This window comes from Podarcis raffonei, chromosome 8, assembly GCF_027172205.1.
Source record: "Podarcis raffonei isolate rPodRaf1 chromosome 8, rPodRaf1.pri, whole genome shotgun sequence".
NCBI classification, from domain to species: domain Eukaryota; kingdom Metazoa; phylum Chordata; class Lepidosauria; order Squamata; family Lacertidae; genus Podarcis; species Podarcis raffonei.
In genome coordinates, this window is record NC_070609.1 from 60,220,824 (window position 1) to 60,231,492 (window position 10,669).

Consider the following 10,669-nt stretch of genomic DNA (forward strand, 5'->3'; position numbering starts at 1 on the left):
TTACATTGTAAGCCACCTGCATATATTTTATGAATGTGTGGCTCATAAATATTCAAATAAATAAAATAAAATAAATTGGCTACGTACACATTAGCGACTTAAACCATAGCAAGGTTGTCTGACCTTCCCAGCTGCATTTCAAGTCATATTTGCACATCACAGGAGGGGTGGGGATATCTTCATCTGATGTGCATTACCTGTTTGGTTTATGTGTGACTGTAGCTTTCCCCTGCAACAACCCCTCCTATTCATTAAACTGTCATCTGCACATGTGTAATGGCTGTCTCACATGCACCCTGCTCAGCTTAACTGCACAGTGAGTATGGCTTACGTTTTTCAATTGGAGGAAGACTGGTTTCCCAAGAAACTGCAGGATAGATATGGACTGTGGCTAATGGCATGTGCACTAGGCTTCAATCACCAGCAGTGGGAGCACACTGGCGCCAAAGTGAATGGTAACAGCCCTCAAGTGCAGTTGAAGAACCTGCCCCATTTCTTGTGTTGACGTGAGATTCAGTTCCCCCTTTTTTTACATGGAACAGGCAGCAAAATATCGGGCCAGCCAAGTGCAGCAGAATTATGGGATACAGCCATCGGAGACTGGCTCATTAGGGTAAATGGGGCACTGCCCCACCAACCACACTCTGTCTTCAACCAGCCCCCACCCAGCCTGCCTGCTTGCTTCCAATTGGTCCAGTGGGGGGTGGCGCTGCCTGTCACCTTCCTCATCTCAGTGTTCCCTTTGTGGAGCTCAGCAGGGAGAAGGCAGATGGGACGAAGTCGGAATGAGTTGGCTCCGCTGGTCATTGGCTCTGGCGCCCTCTACTGTCAGTCTCCCTGATTTCTGCCCTACCAATCGCAGGGTGTAGGTAGGATATCACATTTTGCATGATTTCCCCATGAAAAACTCCCTGCATGCAGAACTTCAGAGAGCATTGTCTCAGATCCTTTACTATGGTTAAGTCATCCATCAACAACTCCCACTCCACCCCAGTTACTTTAGCTTTTTCTCAGAGATTTTGCTTTCCCAACCATGATTGCCTCTGCAAACTTTCTCACTTTTATACCAAGCCTGCCTTACGACAGAATTCCCAAACGTGGTATTCAGCATTGGACAAATTGCCTACCAAGCCTGCAGTACTGCCATGTGCCTCCTTTACTATCTCTCAAACGGTAGATGTCTCCCTTTGCTTGTGGCTGTGTGATCTGCCTTGCATGTGCGCTAGGCAAACATTGCCAGCCAGTATTAATTTTCCTTTCCCATGCTAACATTCCCATCATGCTTTGTAGAGAAATCCACAGGGGAGAGCAGATAACGTTGAGTACAAGCACAGAGAACAGAGCACCATGAAAGCAACAAATTATAAACTCCACCAAAGAGAGATTCGCGGCGTTTATTTTATTTCATTTTTTTGCTGTCTCACTCTGCCCCTTCTTCCCCATCAGTAGGATCACAGGCCTGGTACTTTAGTCAACGCCTGCATCCTTGCCAGCAGGTTCAAGAGAAGCATCTGTGAGCACTAAGTGATTCCTTTCAAGCGGAGATTCTCAGGACGGCGGCAGCAACCGAACGGATTACAGGGGACAAACAGCAGGAGAGAAAAGCCGCTTCACAATAATGCGGCGGAAGACAATGGGGTCGCCGTTCTGGTAGCAAAGCAGTGCACGGGAGGGGATTGCAGTGAAAAGGGAGCCTGGAACTTGTGCACCTTGGGGGGCTGCGAAATTTGGCAGGACGCGTGTTCCTCTTGCTTGTTGCTCTACCAGTCAAACAATGAGGCCAAACCCCACATGTGTAAGGGCTGGTAGTACGCTGGCATATATATATATAACTAAAACAAAAAATAAATAAATCTGCTACCTAATCACACTGCATGCAAAATCAGGAGAACAAAAGGAGTCTGCGATGCTTCTCTTACCAGTGGGGAGATAATTAAGGATGAATGAAATATTGTTCTGTGGATTTGAAACGAAATTGTTCTTAGGAACAATTCGGTTTGTTTTGTTCGGGGTGAAGCTCTTTCCCCCGCCGCTGCCCCCCTTAGGGTTGTCTGCCTATGTGGAGGGGAAGAATTGCATGGCATTTAAATAAATACCCGACACGATGGCAAACTTTATTTGCATAAACACACAAAACAGGTCCTTCCATTATGATTGCAGGAAAGATTTTTGTCTCTTTCCCAATTCAAAATATTGCAGTCAGTCACTGGAATAGGAAGGGAGAATGCATTGGGGATATCCTATGGGACCACTCAACACCGTCTCACCACCAATCCCCACCCCGGCTCTGAGCCTTTATCCCTTGGGGGTTCCCCTGCTCTTGCCCCCCCCCCCCCGCATCCAGCCAGTCCATAACATTTAGGCTGCAAGCACAGAACCAATGAAGTGGTAAGGATGCCTCTTTGCCTCACCTGTTGCCCTCTAAATTCCCAAACAAACACTTTGAAAATGTACCTAAATATTCCAAACTTTAAAAAAACAACAACCATGAGTTAATATGGATATGACAACTGTGACTATTATTATGTGACCTTTCAGGCCTGTTTTGTGATCCTGTTTGTGGTAGAGTGGGCCCACAAACTGACATTTTGGGTTCCCCTTTCCTTGCAGTATCCGATGATGAGATGAATGCAGCTGTGCTGCAACAATTTTACAGCTCTTACAATGCCCACCCCCTTTTTAAAAATGGAAATCAAACACATTTCCTCAAGGTACTCAAAGGAATTTTGCCAGCTCGCAATAACTCCTTAGTGTGTCAGCTTCTGTGAGGCACCTAAACCACCTGGTTCTGTTTTCTAATTTCTTGATATCACTAGGGTGTGCTATAGCTCATGAAATCTCACAGAGGTAGCGTTCTTAATAAGCCATTTTTGCCACGTTACCCTGTGCTTTAAATTAGGGGAAATCAACTTCAGTGAACAAATACCCATATCTGACATGACACATGTCATCTGGAAAAGGAGGAGATCTGTATTTATTAGTCTACACAGCATTTGTTTTGGAGTTTTCTAAAAATTAAAGCAATTATATATAGTTATAGCATGTTTAAGCGTTCAAAGCACTTTACATACATTATTCTTCCCAGTGCTCCCCCCCCTAAAAAAAATGTTTTGAGGTACTCTCATTTTCCTACTCATATTGAAATAGTGCCCCTCAATGAGGCCAAACTTAGATTCACAAAATGTTTAGGGGTATGCGTCCCCCCATAAAAAAACACTGATTCTTCCTCTCAAAGGCCTTTGACTTTGAAAGAACAGTAGCTTCCCTAAGGCCTAGTTCTGACTGAGGGGTATAAGATTATGATTATTATTTACTATGATATGTATGTCCCACTCCAAGCAGCTCAAACACATATGCTTCTTTTATCCTCTCAACAGCCCTGTGAGGTAGGATAGGCTGAGAGACAGTGGCTAGTGAGCTTTGTGGTTGAGTGGGGGATTCGAACCCTGGTTTCCCAGGCTCTAGTCCAGCACTCCAACTGGACTACTGCAACTTTGAACTGTAGGTGGGGACCCATATGTTCTTACACAGGTTTTCCCATCTCTTTAAAGTATTCTTTATGCCCATTTAAACGATTCATCAATTATAAACTTTTCTTCATTTGGGTGGCAGCCCTACTCTACAGATACCCAAGTACTCTTCTCACAAAGAACAAATTTCTGGACTTAATATTCATGGGAGAAAGTGCAGAAACCTGCGGACAGTGATGCTAAAACCAAGAGTAAAAGTGTCAAGGGATTATGGGAAAGGAGGAGAATGGCTCCACACCGTCCCTGAGCACAATATTTTTAGCTCGCCGCTTGATTGCTCTGGTATTGTTCCTCCTTGTTCTGTTTTTATTAAGACGCTGCCTTTCAATCTTAATTTATTGGAAAGCTAAAGATGTTTTCTAAAAATAACTTCGGAGCTGCTAAAAAATTCAGCCTTTCACTTGCAAGTTTCTGCCAGCTGGGCCTGTCTTGCTTTAGAACTGACACCCTTGAGATTTACAAATAGGATTTAAGAAGAAAGGGCGGGGGGAGGAATGAGATGGCTTGTGAGCATGACAAACATACATATATATCCCTAAAAAAAACACAACCACACATCCGACTTCAATTTATAAAAATATTGTGCAGAACCCTCTTTGTGAAAGACAATTATTTTAATTGTTTCACTGCTGATTATATTTCCCTAACATTTTCTTTGACTGGGTAAAGGGAAAGGGGTGGGTGGGGTGGGGGTGGGGACGGGGAGAGGCATGTCACAGAATTATAGTTGATTTCAGACTACCCATATTAGGCTTTACATTAATATGGTTTTGCGTATTCAGCAGGCCTTTTCCTTGTTCTGTTACAGTGGAACCTCGGTTTTTGAGCGTCTCGGAACTCAAACGTTTCGGTTTTTGAACGCCGAAAACCCAGAAGTAACTGCTTCAGTTTTTGAACGCTTTTCGGAAGTCGAAGGTGCCACGTGGCTTCCGTATCGAGTTTTCCCTAAGTAAATGCTTCCGGAAATGCATGCTTCGGTTTTCGAATGTTTTGGGAGTCGAACGGTCTTCCAGAATGGATTACGTTCAAAAACCGAGCTCCCACTGTATACGAATGAAGAAGCAGGGCTTAATTTAAGCCCAGGCTTAATTCTGCAGGCACAGTAGCACAGAAAAGCTTCCTGATCCCAAACCAGGTCATTGGTTTCTCTAAGGCAAGGATTGTCTGCAGCAGTGGCAGTTGACCTGTCGACCTCCAAAGATGCTTACTGGACTACAGTTCCCATCATCCCTGACCGCCAGCTGCACTGGCTGGGGCTGATGGGAGCTGGGGGTCCAACATTGTCCAGAGGCCCACAGGTTCCCCATCCTGGGTATAACACTGACAACTTCTCTCCAGGGATTCAGGCAGGAGTCTCAGCCCTACATGGAAATATGAAAGACTGAATCGAAGATCTTTTGCAGCCAAGTGCATGCTCTAGCAAGGAGCTTCAAGGCCTCCTCCTTAGCCTGAATCTAACCACTGTTTTCAAACCTGCACTGGTGCGTTTTGGTTTCTTAAGATTTCCAGAGCAGTGCTGAGTACAGTGCTACTCACAGCAACATAAAGGAAGCGGAAGAGGAAGAAAACTGTCCAATAAATCTGGCAGTGATGCAGCAACCATGAAAAAAATGGTTCTCTCCCTCCACCCACCTCTGATTACTGGGCAGTCCGGCCCTTGGAGGGAACAGCCTCACACCTCTTGGTGCATTTGTGTTCCCAGATATAACACTAGCACTTCTGTCCCAGTTTTTAACATTCCTGTCATGTCATGGAACTGTGGGTTTCTGACCAATATACCATGTTGCACTAAGTTTCCTTCAAACCAGTGTTCGTGGTGTGATGCAAAACCAGAAAACGTTGGATGTGTCGCCACCCTTTCCTCACAAGTGTTTTGTTTCCCCGACAATTCCGACAATGTCAGGAAATAACTGTACAGCCCCAGGTTTCATCTCACAGCATGATCCACAAAAACAGCAAAAATTAAATAAAACGGGAAAGCTCCCACAATTTTCTAGGTCAGGTGTCAGCAAACTTTTTCAGCCGTGGGCCGGTCCACCGTCCCTCAGATCATATATTTCGTTGGGGGGGGGGGAATGAACGAATTCCTAAGCCCCACAAATAACCCAAAGATGCATTTTAAATAAAGGGACACGTTCTACTCATGTAAAAACACGCTGATTCCCAGACTGTCCGTGGGCTGGATTGAGAAGACGATTGGGCCGCATCCGGCCCACGGGCCTTAGGTTGCCTATTCCTGTTCGAGGTTAATGGGGTTGCAGTAGGATTTTTCCCTGGAAGCAATTAACATGGAAATGAGCACTAAGACATCTGCTGGATTCCACTAGATTTCCACAAGTGGCTTTTACGTCGTGTGAAAGATCACATAAAACATGGAAATTATAAGGCAAGGAAAAGTTGGGGAAATGGAACAAAATGATCTCTGAATTCAGCCATATTCTCTTCAGCTTCCCTTCTTGCTACTTGTTAAGCTACTTAATTTCTCAGAAATCTGCTGTAGAGACAATGAAGGTCCCCTGAACACCAGTTAAGTACAGGCGAGTAATGAGAATAAATCATAACCACATACCAATTTCCACCACTCTTAGATGGAGTTAGACCTTCGTACATAAATATCCGCTGCAGAAATAAATCAGAGACATTAGCACGAGCCCTGCCATACGAAGCAGCAGCAGAAGTCTTAACAGTTATCAGGCCAGTTAACAGAATAAACCTATTAAATAAATAAATTTGCTCTCCACCAATTTATGTCACCGCTGTACTTAAAAGTGAAACCTTTTAAATGAACAGATTTACTGTGTATGGAGGTCTCCACTGGGCCTGGGTAATTACACAAAGGCAAGGCGTTACTTTTTAAAGTGGATGAATGGGCTGATACTTTTTTGATTTACTGCTAGAAACAGAAAAATGGTAATGGCATGAAATAAGCTTTTGCAAAACCCTTTTGGCAGACGGAAAACGTTTGATTTACCTAGGGCATCCATCAGGTTCTGTATTTTAGATCAAAGCAGATAGATGGCAAGGCAAATGAGTATTATTTTGCATGTGGGGTGGAGAGGCATGTGTGTTACTGCTTCTCTTGCTTCCTGACTGCTTCCTAGACAACAGACACGAATGTGAATGAAGGGAGAGCAGCAGCAAAGTGGGAGTCAGACCCTTGACTGTTGCATCCACTATAGTTGTTGTTGTTGTTGTTGTTGTCGTCGTCGTCGTCGTCGTCGTCGTCGTCATCATCATCATCATCATCATCATCATCATATAAATTATAATGTAATGTACCAGGTTGAAAGCTCTAGTTTTCAGTGCAAATATCAGCCACCAACAAGAAGGCTCATGCATTCAAAATAGTTTTCTGGGTGCAAACCTGGTGGTGACTTTACGGTGACTCTGTAAACTGCTTAGAGGCAAGACTACTGTAGTTAAGCAGTACAGTGGTACCTCGGGTTCCGGAGGTCCGTTCTTGACCTGAAACTGTTCTTAACCTGAAGCACCACTTTAGCTAATGGGGCCTCCTGCTGCCGCCGCACTGCCGGAGCACGATTTCTGTTCTCATCCTGAAGCAAAGTTCTTAACCCAAGGTACTATTTCTGGGTTAGTATGTAACCTGAAGCGTATGTAACCCAAGATACCACTGTATATAAATGCTTTAAATCAATAAACACAAGTATCAGTGTTGGATGGGAGGAAAACACCCACACACCTTCTAGTTGTCTTTGTGTAGCAATATTTTTGCACTTCCACAGATCTAGAAGCAAACCCTTTGAGATATGGAGGCATGTGGATTTCTGTACTGTACCAGACAGATTTATGTAGTTGAACATACTAATGTCCTTTGACCTGCTGAAAAATAAACATGACCTACCAAATTGTCCTTTTTACGAGTATTTATGGCAGGGGCACTTTGTAAACTTAAGAACTAATTTCCCCCAAAGGAAATCCGCATTCTCAAACCTTGATAAACTGTTGAAAATGCAAAGTGCTACAAAATGTCGTAGTTTCTCTCTCCAGCAGCACCAATCTCTAGCAACATACAAATCTTTTACAGACTGCATTATCTTTAAAGTCAGGTCTTACTAGAAATAGTTATCTGTTGCTTCCAATTAAAAGAAGTAACCAGCAATATACTGGCAAAAAAACTGCATTCTGCATCTGCAAATCCTTAGTGGCAATACACAAACTACAGGACAAATGAAGGCTGCCCCTTCTGTCATTTTATTGCAGCTCAGAAACCTGCAGTCCTGAAACTTTCATCTCTTAGGTTTCTAGTCCTCATGACTAATGTGGCAATAAGGTTAAGAAACCGAGGACAGTATGCTTGAAAAGGCCAAGATAACGAAGCAGTAAATATTAAGAACCCCACATCTCAGTGCTGTTGTCTTAGTCCAGGAGAGAAGGGGTCATGTTGAATACAGTGGTACCTCGGGTTAAGTACTTAATTGGTTCCGGAGGTCTGTTCTTAACCTGAAACTGTTATTAACCTGAAGCACCACTTTAGCTAATGGGGCCTCCTGCTGCCGCTGTGCCGCTGCTGCACGATTTCTGTTCTCATCCTGAAGCAAAGTTCTTAACCCGAGGTAATATTTCTGGGTTAGCGGAGTCTGTAACCTGAAGCATATATAACCCGAGGTACCACTGTACAAGGATCTAGCCTCTGCCTAATGCAAAGGGTGACATCACCACCATAATCCCTTACCTGAGTCCCCCAGATTCAAGTGAGCTGTACCGTTAGAGACCCTGAACAGCTCAATAGAAAAGCAATTTCAGAATGAGATGACTAAAATAGAATAATGCAATTATTGTGGGCGCATAAGTAAATTCTGATACATGGAAATGTCCAATTGTGGACCATTAATGATTGAAACAAGAAGATTCCTCATTTCTACCACTGCTTTGCCTTCAGGTGCAGATATGCCTAAGGCTGTATAGGAAGGAAGGAAGGAATCTAAATAAATAAATAAAAATTGTCCAGTAGCACCTTAGAGACCCAATAAGTTTGTTCTGGGTACTGTATAAGCTTTCGTGTGCATGCACACTTGTTCAGATACACTGTATAGGAATACACAGTTACTTGGGCACAAATTCCATTCAGCTCAACAGAGTTGACACATAAAGGATTGGGCTGTAAAGTCTGCATTGCAAAGCAGAGGGAGAACTTTAAAGATCCTGCTGCAACAGGTTTCCACTCATAAGTGATGACAGGGATGACGATGACAACAACAAACAACAACTAGCTTCCAACAAAAAATAGTAAAAACACAATACAACATCAAACACTAAAGACTTCTCTGAACACGGACTCTCCTGCTACCATTTTCAGAGACTGGACAATGAAAGGTAGTCTTAAGTCTAGCTATGGAAGCCCCACCCTGGATAAAAAAGAACAAGATTTCATACACTGGCTACAATCAATTCAGAATAAGGAATCTGGGGGGTCCCTTTAACCACATGTTCAGGACTGGGGACTAAGTCAACAAAACCTGTGGTTCTGACCCTTTTCTGTGGAGTGTTAAGTCTGACCTCTCCTTTACCTGGTCCTTTCTCTTTACAGTCTAAGCCCATATTGCTCCAGATAGAAACTGCAGTAACTTTGCAAGCCTGAAATGTGTGCATAAGGACAGATCCTACCAGACAAGAGGCAGCTATCTGACATTTTTAAAAGGGCAAATCGAAAGCAATCAACACCCAACAAAATGCTGTTGCGTAGGCTGGAGTGATAGCTTAGGATACTATAACGAACCTGGCAAGTGCTGTAGTGTTTTAATGTAAATTAACGCAAGATAATCTCTTTGCATATTTAAGCGATGCACTTCAAATTAATTAATACATATTTAAGAGATGTCTCCTTGAACAGCTGTTATTTACTTCCAGAGTTTCCTCCACATTAACATGGCTTGCTTTGTTCTCCTCCGAAGTTATTCATGCTTCTTATGGTTACTTTGAGAACCCGCATGGTGTAAAATTGAGCATTCCTTTCTCCCAAAGAGATGAGCTGCTCTGATAACTTAATATTTTAACATTAAACATTCAAGCAATTTTCCAAAACAGAAAGGTCAAATCCTACTTACAGCATCTGCTTGCAACAGACAAGCAGATGCTTAACGCTACTACACAAATACTTGCAGCGGTGAACATGATAAAGGGGAGGCAATCAATCTTCCCCTGTGGATTTTAAAATCAGATTTACTTTGATGCTAGCCCACTAAATCCCAGAGTTAGTTCCTTTTTTTTGGTGCCTCATAATTTAAGGCCAAATTATGGGCTTTTCTGCAGCTTCTAAAGTGCTTGGACTTGGTACGTGGAGCTGCAGTAATTAAACAGAGACGCCATGAAGCTTTTGATGCATGTTCTAAATACTGTGCACATTCAGGAAATGGATGTTTCCCCCCCAGGTGCATTGCATTCTTCCTCTTTTGCAGCTCACTGGGACATGGTTGCAGCATGCAAATGCTTGTTTTTCGACAGATCTGTGTAAAAAACCATACTCTTAAATTTGTATATTTATTCATCCAGTCATTCATTCATTTATATACCACCTTTCTGCCAAGGTGATTTTATTATTTTAAAGGACTAAAACAAATGATGTTGCAGAAAATAATAATTTCATAAAACTGTATCATTTTGATAGTTCCAATTTATTTATTTTTTAGCCTATGGCCTAGCTAAACTGAAGAGGCCTGTGCCTAAACTTTCATAGTACAGAACTGTATGTAGTGAATGTTCACTCCAAAACCCTGAAATCTATGGTGGCCATTGTACGCATGAAAAGAGAATCGGCTAGGCATGGCAACTGTGATTAATCTTGAACTGTTTCGCAGGTAGGTGAAATAGGATATTGGGAGACATTTAATGAATAGGAAAATTAGTCAAAGTCTTAACAAAGAAAGACACTGATAAATGGTTATATGGAATCACATGATATTATGATGAAGGCTGATCTGGAGAGCTAAATGGTTTTGACTGGTTCAGGATGGTGACATTGGGGACTCATCTTTGTTGTTGTTTAGTCGTCGTAGTCGTGTTCAACTCTCCGTGACCCAACGAACCAGAGCGTGCCATGGAAACTCTTCTCAAAGCTTCTCCTTTTTTACGTCCACAGAGTTTTCTTGGAAAAATACAGCTATGACCTGTCCGTCTTGGGT

General features: G+C 42.9%; 1 protein-coding gene across 1 annotated transcript in view; it reads right to left on the minus strand.

Moving 5' to 3' along the window:
* The window catches only part of LOC128419510 (protein C19orf12 homolog), a 231,930-nt gene that overhangs the window by 22,999 nt on the left and 198,262 nt on the right, over window positions 1-10,669 (minus strand). The window lies entirely within an intron of this gene.